Below are 14,410 nucleotides of genomic sequence, written 5' to 3'. Positions count from 1 at the left end.
TGTCTCTTTCGAGTGTCTCTGGTCCACGTCCAAGGCCCAGAAGCCAGAGCAGCTTCTCCTTACAAGTCTCTGCTCTGTGCGCCTCCTCCAGGTCTTCTCCCTCCAGCTTGTATGGTCTCCTGGGTGGGGCTGGGAACCTGGAACCCCCTTTCCATGGGGATTACACAGTTATATTACCACATTCATACGAGTATTTTTATTACCTGAAAAATTGCCTTCTGGCCTTCGTAGTTAATCTTTTTCCACCTCACCTGGCCCTAACAACTGGGCGCCTACTCCATCCCAGAATGCCTGTTGCATCTGGTTCTTTCTTGAGATGCCCTGTGTTTTGCTTGTGTTAGTGAATTTCCTTCTTTTTGTTTCCAGGTAATATTCCATTATATAGATGCAACATAATTTCTGCATTCATTTGCCTGCTAGTGATATTTGAGCTGTTTCTATTTTTCATTACTTTGACTAAAGATGTCTGTTATGGACTGAGTATTTGTGGGCCCCAGGTTCATACACTGATGTCCAACCTCCAGGGTGACTGTTTGGGCATGAGGCCTGTGTTAAATGAGATGATATGGGAGGGGCCTCATAAGGAGAGAGAGGGTCGCGAGAACACCAGCGCCGACTGGGGCCAGCCCACGTCTCTGTCTCTCCCTCCGCCCTCCCTAAGCATGGACAAAGGAGCCATCGTAGGGACCCAGGTCACAGAGCAAGATGGTGACTGCCTCACCAAGGTAAGAGGCCTAAGTGTGCAGTCTGCTCTGCCCCCTTCTTGACCTGGGCTTTCCCACATTCCACCTCCGTGAGCAATAGATGCCTATTGTTGGAGACCCGGAGTCCCTGTCTTTTGTTGGGAAGCCTGAGTAGCCACGTGTCACATCTGTGCGCAAGCCTTGGTAGGGACTTGCGTTTCGAGTTCTCTGGCTAGTTCCCCAGGAGGGGCCTCACACGGTGAGGTGTTTCAGCCCGTCGGACTCCGCTGTAAGGGTTGCCTTTTCCCCAGAGGCCCTGCCTTCCTGCTCTTGCGCCAGCAGCATGTGCCAGTTCCGCTCTCTCCAAGCCAGTCGGCACTGACCAGTCTGGCCCTGCTCCCCAGACGCAGGAGCACTTCCCCAAGCTGTGCATCTGCCCTGCCCCTGCCCCGAGGGGCCCTGAGCATTGGCCTGCAGCTTACTGGCCTTCCTGTCGGGGGCACAGTGTCAGCACGTTCCTCTCACTTGTAAAAGTCCCACTCTTTTCATCATGAAGCTGCGGTGACTCCATATATGCTAGGACCAAGTCCTTTATCAAAAAACAAACAAAAGAAAAAGCCCTCTAACTTGCCTGTTCATCTTCTCAACTCCCTGTGTGGAAGTACTGAAGTTTCAAATTTTAATGGAATCAGTTCTTCCTTCTGTGTTTCCTTATTTTTTTTTAAAGATGTACTGGGGTACAGGCCAGAGATGTGGGGTGAGAGGATTCACCAGAGACAGAGCGGGGAGCAGAACAGGGACTGACGAAGTGCACTGCCGAGGGGAGCATTGGGCAGGTCAGGAGAGGTCTGCCGCGCCCTGTGGGTCACCTCCGGGGCAGGCGGGAATCGAACTCATGCTGCAGTGGCTTTAGCTTCTCCGTGCTGTGCTTTAACCCGCTGCGCCACCAGGGAGGGCCCTCTACTCCTTTTCATAAGTGGCTCACCTCGTTGAGTCGTCTGCTGTGGGATGCCCACTGTTTGTCTCTGTCAGGCGACGCCTTCCTGCACACCAGTGCCCAGCGTGCCTGCAGCCCTGCTGTCAGGGCAGCGTTTCTTCTTTCCTACGCTGCGCAGCAGTCCGCAGTGTGGACGGACCTCCTCTTCTGGATGCAGACTCGGACGGTGGCGCTCTGGTGGTTGCCCTGCCCTAGCTGTTCTCAGCAGCGCTGCTGTAACGTCGGAGAAGCAAGCGCACCATTTCCCGAGCTGATGCTTGTGTCTTCTTCGGGCGATGCCGGAGCAGGGCTGTAACAGCGTTCTCATGTTGCGTGCATTGAGGGACATCCACATCACTTTCTGGAATAGCTGCGCCAGTTCACACTCCCAATCTGCCATTGTTCAGAAGTGAAGTGGAGATGTAGGACCCACCCGTTTTCTTACCACATGGCGAGTTAAGAGGGTTTTGATGATAGACTTTATAGGACATAGTGGAGCAGTGACTTGGAAAAATAATTTCTCTTTGATTATTTTTCTATATTATAACTACATGTACACTTACATCTCTGCCTTTTCTCATCTCTGGACAATCTTCACACTTCATCATTTATGGGAAAAAATTCCAACAAGCAAAAAAAAAAGAAAGAAACAAAAAGCCAGCTGTAAGAAGGTTGAGAAGGAATTTCACCCAATATACTCTAATTCATTCCAGAGTCGTGAGATTCAGAACACACTGTGTCAACAGTGAAAATGTTTTCTTTCTTCCAAAGTTATACCATACCTGTGGGCTAAAAAGGCCTTCGCTGGTCGGGTATGTCATTCTGCAAAGGCTTTCTGGTGACTCCTGTAAGTGCCAGTCAACCCACGTCACAACCTTCGCTTTAAGCGCCTCAGTAAAGATAGAAATAGCTTGCAGTAGGCCGCGTGGCCAGTCATGGTGGCTGCACTTCGTGGCCTGGGAACTGCGTGGCCCTGACAGGCAAAGTGTCAAGTGACAGGCAAAGGCCAGAAGAAGCTTGGCTGTGTTCCGGTGGCAAGGGGACGCTTTTAGGTGGGCTCAGTACAGGGACACAGAGGACGAGAATGAAGGTGTACTTTTCTAGCTGGAGGATTATAAATGGGGGGCTCTTCTAGTGGATGCTTTTGTTTTTTGCTTTTATTACTACTAACATTTTAGTCAGTTGTTTGAGTAATAAAATAATCCCACTGAAGTTTATACCAAGCTACTTTGATGAAAATATATCAGGCTTATGGAAATAAATTTAAGAAAAAATTCTCAGTTATGTGACTATTTTTTAAAAACCCTGAAAGATGAGCTTCAGTGTGAGTACAGAATTGTAGGGGGGGAAGAACAGAGTGTGGGTGGTGGCCCCAAGGACTTGGGTAGACCCAAGCAAGTGACCCAGGCAGTCGGTTGAGTCTGCGTCCCACAACAGCCCGCTCCCAAAGGCCTGTCTCGTGCAGGAAACTGGAGGCAGCTCAGTAAGTCTCCTCACGCTGTAAGAGTCAGAGTGAGGTGTGTCCCAGGTCACCGTCCCTTAGATGAAACAGAGTTGGAAGACCCCAGAGGACGCCACGTGGCATGATCAAGGCGTCTGTACGAACAGCGGTTCCAGAAATAAGGCTGTGTCAGGGTGGCAGCACGGAGGGGGGTGTCCGATTAGAGCCTTCCTGCTGTTGAGTCTACCACACGTGGACCCCGCCGGCTCCCTCGCTCTGCCCCGGGAGCGTCAGCGCGGCCTGCGGTGGGCAGCAGCTTGTAAGGCGGCGCGCTGTAGCCTGGTGGCCGGGCTTCCTGAGCAGAGTCAGGCCAGCCTGCCCGGGGCCTGTGACGGGTGGAGATGGAGACGGCCACGAAGCGTAGAGTGTGCATAGGCATCGGGCTGCTCGGAGCTCAGGGCCTCTGTGTGCAGTGAGGCTCCACTGCGCCGTCAGTGTGCACAGGTAAAGGTGCAGGGCACAAGATGCCTAAAAAATAGATTACAAACGAGTCAATATTTTTATTAAGGAAATACCTTTTCTCCCAGGATTCTCCTCATGAAGTTTTAAAGCATGCTACATACACAGCTTTTAGTGGAACACCATAAAACAGTTTTATTATTTATCACAAATTTTTAATAGGATATTTTTGTGTCCATAAAATCAGTTGCACAGACATGGTCTCATTCACATCATTCTTCTGCTTCTGAGCATCTAGGCAATTGGCCAGCCGGGCTGGATTTTTCTGGGGTGATAGTAAGCTGTGATAATTCCCCAAAAATAACCCTTAAAAAGACATGAGGCGCAGACTGGAAGCGGGGGGAGTGGGAAACGCGGCGTGAGCGCAGGGCCCAGTGCAGCTCGCCGCAGCCGACGGGCATCGACTGGCTGAACGGTTCATCTGCGACACGGCAGCGACTGGCTGATCCGCCTGCCGCTGGGGCTCACTTCAGCTTGACCGGGGCTGAAGAGCCGCTTTCGTCACGGACTGTGGCACGAGTGCAGCCACTACACCGAGGGCTCAGTGCCTTCATGAAAAGGAGCTCAGGTAAGTTGCTCCCTGGTCGCGTCTGGGTGTGGCTGCAGAGTCTGAGGCAGCCCCGCCACTAAAATTTCCTCGAGTGCTGTCAGTGTGATTGTTCGGTGCCTGTGCATAAACTGGTTTCCCTCAAGTGCTTTATCTGATGGACGTGAAAGGGAAAAATAAATCTATCGTCCCAACAGCTCTTCAGAGGAAAATGCAGATAACAACACACAGTATCTTCTCTCAGGGTAATTATCATCTAATTAAGGGGTCAAAAGACAAATAGGGCTAAGATTTCTCTGTTACACCAGGAGGTCACCAGGAGGTGTGTCAGGAGGTCAGAAAAGAGGGTGAGCCAGGGCGGGCGCCTTTGTAGGGTGGAGCTCATACGGGGTGCCCTGAGGTGGGGTTATTCTCAGGTGAGTGGGGCTAGGCTCTTGCGCAGGGCAGCTCTGGGAGCTCCCCCGGGAGTCAGAAGAGGCCTCCTTCTGGTGGGAGGCCGCACTGGAGAGGGACTGGCGCCTGGAAGACCTTGGGCTTTATCCCCTGGACATTGGGCACCTTGAAGATTCCCCTAGCAAAGCGACATCGTATGGCGTTCTTCGCCAGTTCCTGCAGCAGTGGTGTCCAGGGTGTTGTGTGTAACAGCCCGACAGCAGTCAGGCGGAGACCAGGCCGTGAGGGGCCAGTGGAGCTCACAGCGGTGCGAGGCGGCGCAGCCTGACACGGGGTTCCCATTGGGGCGGCTCTGCCACAAGCCCTGTGCTGGCCTGGCCTTGCCGAGCCCTGGGGAGCTGAAGCCTCGCAGGCTTCTCTGACCCACGGGGACAGCGGGCAAGTCAGGCACAGTCCAACCCGACTGTCATGTTTGTTTAATGGGAGTGAGCCAGGGCCCAGGGAGGGTCTGTAGTAGGCAGGGAGCCCTACTTGCTCAGTTGGGGTGCAGCCTATGCACCTGCCAGTGCTCAGGAAGGGGAAGGGCGTTGGTCAGAGGGGCTGGACCTTAGGCAGCTGGGGCCCCTGGGGCAGTGGCTGGGAGGCTGTGCACCCCCTTGCTACAGCCCAGCGGTCCGCAGCCGCCGTGGGAGAGAGGCTGGGCCTCTGCCGAGGAGAGTGCAGACAAACTGGGCGTGCGCCTCTCGGGCCTCCCTCCTTGGTGGGGATTCTTCCTGGAGTCGCCCTGAGAGGCATAAGGGACCAGGGGGTGCTGGGGGCTGTGGCCGCCTGCCCTCCCTCGCCACGCGCTGCCGTCTGTGGGCTCCAGGGTCGGGGTCCCCCACGCTGCTGCGCCTCACATTGCCCATCCCTCTGCCACCTCCACTTCAGACCTCACACAGGGCCTTGCTGGCGGTCTCCACCCAGAAGCAGGCAAGGATGGCCTTCTAGGGACCACAGTTCTGGCTTCCAGGACCACCACATGCTCCTGCAGCCGCGTCCCTGCTACCGGATGTGTGGGTTTCAGAGACATGATTGGCCTTTGGCAGAAGATAAAAGCATTTGGAGGCAGGTACCCGAGAAAGCATCTCTTCAAGGCTTAGGTGTTTACTGGTTTTTGATCCCTTCTTGTTTCTTATAGCAACAGGGATTACAGATTTTGCACAAATTGCCCCATCAGGTAACTGATCAATTTCTGCTTTTATGTAGCTTCAGCGGAAAATGCCTCTAAAGAGCAGGACCCTGTGAGCATGTTTCTGCGACCCTGCTTTCAGGACACAATTCGAGTGCTGATCTGTATGATCAGAACGTGGCTCTGGGGAGGGGGTGGTAGGAGGAAGCTACCCTTGAGTTGAGTCTTGAAGATTTGCGGGTGGATCCTTAGTGAGAGTGGGAAGGAAAGCTGCGTGGGTGAGGAAACGCCCCGTAAGCACCAGCTCATCTAAGAGGGGAGCCAGGCGCCTGCCACAGAGGGACGGTGGAAGGCAGACTGAGGAGGGACAGGCTGGGCCAGGTCTCCAGGCTGAGGGCATGTGCGCCGGAGCTGGACGGACGCTAGCTTGAAGAGGAAGCAGAGGGCAGTCACAGCCCGACAGCCTTGGGGAGGCGAGGGAGGCCCGCCGAGAGGGTTCGCTTGGGGTGAGCCTGGTTAAGTCTCCGTGCTCACTTGACAGGAAATTGATTGGTTTTCTGACCTTCTTTGACAGTGTAATGTTTTGGCTTCCAATAATGGTAGCTTAAATATTACCTAGCCAGACAGGCAAGCAGGCAGGCAGGCAGGCAGCAAGCAGATTACATTTGAGAGGATTTCCTGTGTGAAATAACGGCCTCTCAAATGGGTTTGGCTGTATCTATCAAGAAAAGCACAACCCAAAAGTGGAGTTCGACTGCCTTTCCCAGGAGGCAGCGCTCTCTGATAACAGCTGGGTTTTCAGCCGTGCCATGCTAGTGCGCTGCCCTGTGAAGCGGGGACGGACATGCCCCGTCAGGCAGCAGAGACGCAGGGCAGGAGCGCTGGGGAGCCTGCTTGCCCACAGCCGCCTGCATTCTCGGGGTGCGAAGCCCCCCGCATCTGAGCCCAGCATGTGTTTGCCGTACACTTTCTCTTCCTTGGGCTCTCTGCGCCGCAGCGCATGCAGCACTAACAGAGTGTCTCCAGAATAGGCAAGTGGCACACTCATCCCATGTTCAAATCTTGCCAAAGGACCCAGATTACCCCATTAAGGGGTACAGAAAAAAAGACAGTTTCACCAGTAGAAACCCTGAATTTTCTTAACATATTCGTGCTGTCTTTGGTGGAGACCCTGTGTTCCCTAAGACAGGCGCTTCTGGCTTAGGTTGGTGTTTTCCTGAGGACTTGGAAAAGGTTGTAAAAACCGACTCCGCACAGAGTACATATCGCCCACGCTTCATGCTTCACCTGCTCCATCATAAATCCACGGAAGCTTGGGGTGAGCAGACCCTTCCCTCTTCCCGCTGGAAAATGGAAACCAGTGCAATGTCTGTCTGGGGCAGGCGATTCAGCATTTGCCGCTAGAAGGGCGGCCCGTTGGGTTCTCCTTCTGTCTTTTGTCACACAGCAAAGCTTCTCCACCTGACCGTGCGCCAAAGCCAAGCCACACCGGGCGTCCTGCCAGGATATTTGATGCATGTATGTGCTCTGATTCTGAGGGGAAATCTCATCATGCTCTATTCGTTCGTCTTGTTTTAACGTAACGTGTCCCGGCTCCCGGTTCTTTGAACGCTGGTTTCGTGTCAGGCGGCCCCTGGATCCCTCCTCACTGCCCTGCGAGTGGGCTCGAGCTGGAGGCGGCACCCCAGCTAGCTGGCGTCCGCTGTGCGGGGTGTGGGGACCTGGCGCGGGCCAGCGTGCCCCCGTACCCTTCCCCGTCAGACAGCTGCCCGATAACCAGAGCTGTGCCCGGGGCTGGTCCCTCACATGAGACTCCAAGAGCTTGGTGTCGGCGTGGACCTGCTGTAGTGATGGTGCAGCGGCAGGAGGAAGCGCGTGAGAACATCTTCCTGTAGACAGCAGAGACCGCGGGGCCCGGCTCGTGCAGAGCCCCGGCCTTCTGGAGGGTTCTTTCAGAGCTTTCACAAACGAAGCTTTACTTTTTCTACTGTTAAGGTTGGTGGCTTTTCACAGCGCAATATTGCCGTGTGTGCGGTGTCACAGTGTCACTCGGAGAACTTTCTCTGCCTTGAAGCCTCCTCCTCACCTGCCCCTCCCCCGGGGCCCTGGCAGCCACCGCCTTCTTCCTACCACTGAGGTCTGACCTTCCCCAGATGGCCACTGAATGGAGCCTGCCCGTCCTAGCCTTCCACACACTTCTCTCCCTGAACAGCGTGCGTACCGACAGCCTTTCGTGGCATCGTAGCTCCTTTCTCTTCGATGACCACTGGCATTTCACTGTCCTGGTGAGCCAGCCTCTGTTTGTCCACTCCACCTTGCCGGACACCCTCGCTGCTCGCAGCCTGGGGCAAGCATGAGTAAGGTATCGGTAAGCGTTGCCTGCTAGGTGAGGTGTGAGCAGAGGTCTTCAGATAGGTCGGGTGATGAGGAAAGCTGGGCCACGTGAGCATCATGGAAGGACTCTATTTCGTTTTGTTGAAAACTGTCAAACTTCTTCCAAAGGGGTGGACGCCTGTGGCATCCCTTCCCTTACGGAACCACTGTGCCTGCTGGCTGCGCCTGGGAGAGCCAGGTGGTGTGAGTTTTTATTGTAGTCCTTCTCACGGGTTGCTTCTCACTACCGCTCAAGCCCTGACGACAGGAGCCGCGAGCCCTCCGTGTGCTCGTCCGCGGCCCTCCCGCGGAGCTTCCCACTTTTCTAAAACATCTCTCCCAGATGAGTGCCGGGACCCACTTCATTTCCAGCACCAGATTAACTTTTTTTCTCTCTCTCTTAAAGGTTGTGCTTTTGTTGTATCTGAAAACTCACAGCCGAACCCAAGGCCACCTAGACTTTCTCATGTGTGTTCTTCAGGAGTTTTTAGACATTTGCATTTTAAATAGATGCACAGGAGTCATTTTGAGTTGAACTATATGAAAATAAAAGTTCTGTGTCTCAGTTCATTTTTTTCACATAGAAACATCCAGTTTCCCAGCACCATTTTGTGCTAAGATAACTTTGTTCTACTGAACTGACTTTGCTATTTGTCAAAGCCCGGTTCACTGTGTTTGTGTGGGGTTATTTCCAGGTTCCCGAGTTTGTTCTGTTTCTGTGGAAATGTCACGCAGTCTGGATTACGGTTGCCTTATAGCAAGTCTTAAATTTGGGAACTATTAGTCATCTTGCTTTGTTTTTATTCTTCATTATTTTGTTGCCTCTTCTGGGTTTTTTCACCTGTCTACAAAAATTTTAGAATCAGTTTACTGATTCCACAGATAACTTGATGGATTTTTATATTGATTGGTAAAATATGTAAAGTTGGGAGAAATTGGCACCTTAACAATGTGGGATCTTCCTATCCATGAAGTGAATTATTTCTCCATTTATTTAGGCCCACATTGGTGCTTATAGCTTTATGCCTATTGAACTATAATTATTTTACTGCGTTTATGGTATACTTTAGTTTTTAATTTTCTGGGGTACTTGAATAACTAATACTCTTTTTCAGAAATTCCAGTTGTTTATTGCTGGTGTGTAGGAAAGCAATTGTCTTACATATTCACTTTGTATTCTATAATTTTGCTATAATAGCTTCCAGAGCTTTGCGTCAGTCCTCCCAGTTTTTAGTAAGTCATCTAAGAACAAAGGCTTTTATTTTTTCTTTCCAATTTTATTTCCATTGCCTTTATTATTACACTAGGTAGTACTTACAGTATGAGCCTAAATAAGAGTTATGAGAGGGATTGTTTTGTTCCTAATCTTAGGGAAAAGCATGGAGTGTCTCACAAGGAAGTATCTTACTAGTTTTCTTCTGCATTTTTCTTTACCAAGTTGAGAAAGTTTTGTTTTTTTTTTTAATTTTTTGTCATGAATGGGTGTTGGATTTCATCACTAGTTTTTTATTCATCCATTGAAATGATCATATGATTTCTTTTCTTTGGCCTCCTCATGAGACTGAATCATTGATGCTCACAAGATTATCAACCTTGCATTCCAAAATACATGCCCCGTGGTCGAAAGGAATGCTTTTTATGAGTTTTAGATTTGATTAGCTAATATTGTTGAGTATTTTTCAAATATTTTCATGAAAGAAATTGCTCTTTAATTTTCCTTTCTTGAAATAAATTCATTTAACTGGATGCTAGGCTTTGTAGAATGAGATAGAAAGGATCCCCCAAAAGAATCAGAGAGATCTAGTGTCATTTCTTCCTTGAACATTTAGTGAAATTCACCAGAAAAAGCACATAGGCATGATGGCTTCTTTTTTCCTGAAGGTTATTGGTTATTGATTACATTTCTTCAGTAGACTTCTTCACGTTGTCTTTTTTTTTTTTCACCTTTTACATTGTGGTAATTGAGTCTCTCAATAATTTTCTGGAATGAAACATTGTACAACATATGACGTATAACTATATTCTGTAATTGCTTTTTACTGAAATAAAAATGTTCACTATATAACTGAGCAACGATCAATAGTATTAAGTAATTTCGTGAACTCAATAATAAAAAATAAAATTTTAGGCACTTAAATAACCACGCGCGACCTTAGTAGGCATCATCCTTGTCAATGATGACGAGTAACGTCAATGAAGTCAAAGGCGAGGAAGACCAGGAGGAGAAGTGATCAAGTTATCAGCAGCTGCAGAGGTCAAGTGTAGGAGTGTGTAGATGCCTCCAAAGGCCAGAGCTGTCTCAGTGCTATGGCAGGGACAGAAGCCAATGGAGCAGCTTGACGAGTGACAGAGAAGAGGCGAGGTGGGACCCAGAAAATATCCGAGGAGGGGGTATTGACGGCCTCTGTCCTGGGGCAGGGCACATCCCAACATCCCAGCAGATTCCCACCAGTTTCCGCTGTAACTGCTGTTCCCTACATTCTTTGGAAATTCATGTGGTTCCAATGATTCTCAGCCTCTTTTTCGTGTAGGAGAGGTCCCGGTGGCCTTTGACTCTGGGAACTTAGTTCCTTCTAAGTTGTCAAGTTTATAAACATAGAGTTGTTCATCATTTTCCTTTGTTGTCCTTTTAATGTCTGTAGAATTAGTTGTGATAAATCTTTTCCATTTATAATATTAGTAATTTGCGTTCTCTTTTTTCCTAAATTAACTTGGTAGAGGGTTTAACAATTTTATCAATCTTTTCAAAGAACCAGGTTTTGATTTTGTGAGACTTCTGTTGTTCTCCTCCACAGAATTTGATTTAGTCTTACTGTAATTTTCCCTTTTTCTTTTGATTGCTTTAGACATACATGGCTCCCTTTCTCTGGGTTCTTAATATAGAAGCTTTGAGGCTCATTTTCAGATATTTCTTTCTGAATACATGCACTTACTGCTATAAATTTCTCTTTAAGCAGTGCTTTTATTGCACTGCACCACACACATTTTGACAAGATGTACTCTCAGTTTCATTTAATTAAAAATGTTTACTTCAAAAGCATTTTATATTTTATGTTGTGACTTCTTCCTTGGCTCATGTGTTATTTAGAAACATGTTGTTTGATCTCCAAGTATTCTGAGATTTTCCAGGGATCTTTCTTTTATTGATTTCTAGTTTAATTTCATTGTGGTCAGGAAACATACTTGGAACGATTTCTATCTTTTTCATTTTGCTAAGGTGAGCTTTCTGGTCTAGCATGTAGTCCATCTTGGAGAATTTCCATGTGAGTTTGGAGTACAAACTTGTGTATTCTGCTTTAGGTGGATGGAGATGTCTGTATGTGTCGGTTAGGTCGAGTTGACTACTGTCTGCCGTTCAGCCATGGGTACAGTCTCACAAACTGTCTGCCTGCATCATCTCTGAGTCAGAGAGAGGAATGTTCAAATCTCCTGCTATGAGAGTGAACGTATCTGATATCTGTGTGTAGTTCTGGTAGTTTGTGCTGCGTGTATTTTGCTGCTTCATTATTAGGCATATACATTGACGTGGTACGACCTGTGATTTTAGGAGCTTCCGTTTCTTGTTCGTGTGCCTTGCTGGGTGACCTGTAGTCCCGCTGTCCAGGAGGCCTCTGTGCCTGAGCTGAGACTTCGCACTGTGTATTTTACCTTTTCCGCCCTTGGGAATTAGGGGAGCTGGAGGAGGCTGTACTTGGGTGTTTGTCCTGAAGCTTACAGGAGGCTACTAGCATCCTTTTCACTGCAGGGTCGGAATTGTTACAGCCACATAATGGTTGAGGTTTTTTTTTCTTGGCTTTTTGCCTTAAGAACATGGTACACTTCCTTGAGATGAAGCCCAAGAAAGGGTGCCCCCCCCATCAAGTCTGCATGCGTTGGGGTCTCTCATTCTCCAGGTTGTCTGTACTTTAGCAGTTCATCAAATTGCCATTTAAGTTTTCTCACCATTTGTTTCTTGCAGTCCTGCAAGTATAAGATTTTCTACTCGATGTCAGCCGTATTAGTCAGTCTACCTTTGAAGTATTTAATTTCACAGATCTCGTGCATTCTCCCAAATATTCCAGGCCACAGCTTCCCCTTTGTGCTAACTGGGACTTGGCCTCAGTAAGTGAAGGGATGAACTTGGGGAATGCAGGGTGCGCTGGCCTGAGTGCAGTGTGTATGCAGGTGGCAGGGACCGAGTTCCAGCTGTGGGGGAAAGAACTGGGGCCCCAGGGAGCAATTCCAAGTTCAGGTATCTTGTGCCTGGAGGGAGAGCACCAGCATATTTTGCATATTTTAAAGATACTCAGATTTCTTTTCTCCCTCTGCTCCTACTGTGTTTTGGTTCCCCCAAAAGAACCATGAAAGTAAAACTCATTTTTAAAACAAGTATTTTCTCTCCATCATGAGAGAATTAGCTGTCCCTCAGTGAGACTGCATCCCTGTAGGGTGCGCATGCACACACACCTACTCTTCGGTCACTCTTTGGGAGGGGTAAGTGATTCACATGTGTACTTTCAACCAGGCCTTTGCCTGAAGATGAAAAATTGGTGTGATTTCCTTGGTAATTTACTAGCTCAGGGTAAAAACAAACAAAAAACTATAAATCACTGCCCAGCAACCTGTTTCTTTGGTTCATGAGGAATGGTGTTTCCTGAGGAACAGCTTGCAGGGAAAGTTGGTTTCGCGTCTGTGAGGTATAGAAGTTATCGTTTTGGTTTCCCACCTGTGAATCGCCCAGCACTTGCTGGAACCCAGAGCTGTATCCACTCTTCCGCTTATTGCTCCCGCCAGTGCTGCTGCCTGCCATGCCTCTGACGGCCCGAGGGAGTCAGCTCACAGCCATGAGATAGGACGCCATTGGTCCCGCCATACCACGCTCTGGTTCAACGGTGCCAGTGGTCCCTCTCACTTCGGTCCTGAGCTGACTCCTCAGACAGAGCGGGGGCCCCCTCTCTTCACCTCCGGCGCTGAGCAGGCCTGAGTGGTGTCTGCTGTGCTCGCTGGCCTGTGTCTGTGTAGCCATTGCAGGCAAGAACTCTAGGGTATGGTTCTCTGAACAGCGAGCAGCAAGAGGAGACCGGAAGTCTTGGCCGTTCCGTGTCCGTGAAAAGTCCGGAGAGGCATCTTTTCAGAATGGTTTCCTGAAGTAGTCTGACTTATTTTTCTAATTCTGTCATAGAGCTGTGTGGCTTTGGGTGATGTCCTCTTTGAGTTTCCGTTTCTTCATATTCTATCATAGGACATTGGCAAGTCTGGCTTATGTGACTGTTCAGAAATGGTCCGGTGCAGCGGGTGCAGATTGCAAAGCGCACAGAAACCTGTGCATTTTTGCACTAGAAAAGGAGTAGGGAATTGATGTGGCTGCATGTGGGTGCAACTCAGCTTGTCAGGAGAGAGCCCCCATTTCTCTATTTGTGCAGGAATCTCTCTACCCTGTGAGAAAAGGTGTGTGTGTGTGTGTGTGTGTGTGTGTGTAAAATATATTTGCATGTTTCTCGAAGCAAAAGCCAGCAGTTGAAATGAAGGAACTCAGGGTGTTCTGCAGCACAGCTTCTGATAACAGCTCCTCACAGGCTCAAAGGAGCGTCTCTAGAGGCGTGACTTGTAGCCCAGAAGGGAGAACGGTCTGCTCAGCAACAGAAGAGGTCGGTCATCGTGTCGTCACGTCTGCCTTCAGTGAGCCTCTCCTTCCACCAAGGCAGGGTTATGTCTCACCTCCTCATCTCTGCTCTCCTTCCACCCCCATCAAGGAGCGGAACCAGTGGGCGCCCACCCTGTACATGCCGCCACCACGCCCCACACTCAGAGGCTTGGTGCGGCCCTGCCGTGAGGGGCTGTGGGTGCAGCTGCCACCATTTCACTTTCCTGTTTCTTAAATCTGGAGAATGTTTTTAACCCGCTTTAGACCTGTCAGACACCTCGGTTTTTATGTCTGTCACTGGCTCTTGTTCAAATGTCATGTAAGGAATTTATTAATATGACTGTAATGCTTCAGAGGCCTATGGAATGTACACTCTGGGCGGATTTTTTCAGCTCTGTGGGGGGAAGAGGAAAGAGCAGAGCTGATGGTGTGATGGAATTTTGTTTTCCACAGGGGGAGAGGAAGAGAGTTTCTTTGTGCCCCTCGTTGTGCAGAGACCCCACTGCGGCGCCAGTGGCGTCCGACCACAATATTAAACCAGTGGCCCCTGCGTGGACCGCCCATATCTTCTCAGAGACTCAGAGGGAATTTAGTGAGAATGTTAAAAATGCAGTGGTGGCAATAAAAAAAGCACAGCTTAATCTATTTTGTTAAGTGTATTTCTCAAGCAAACTAGTACTTTTT

This window comes from Condylura cristata, unplaced genomic scaffold, assembly GCF_000260355.1.
Source record: "Condylura cristata isolate star-nosed mole 26May11 unplaced genomic scaffold, ConCri1.0 scaffold00021, whole genome shotgun sequence".
In the NCBI taxonomy this organism is placed as follows: Eukaryota; Metazoa; Chordata; class Mammalia; order Eulipotyphla; family Talpidae; genus Condylura; species Condylura cristata.
Note: the sequence above shows the minus strand (reverse complement) of the source record.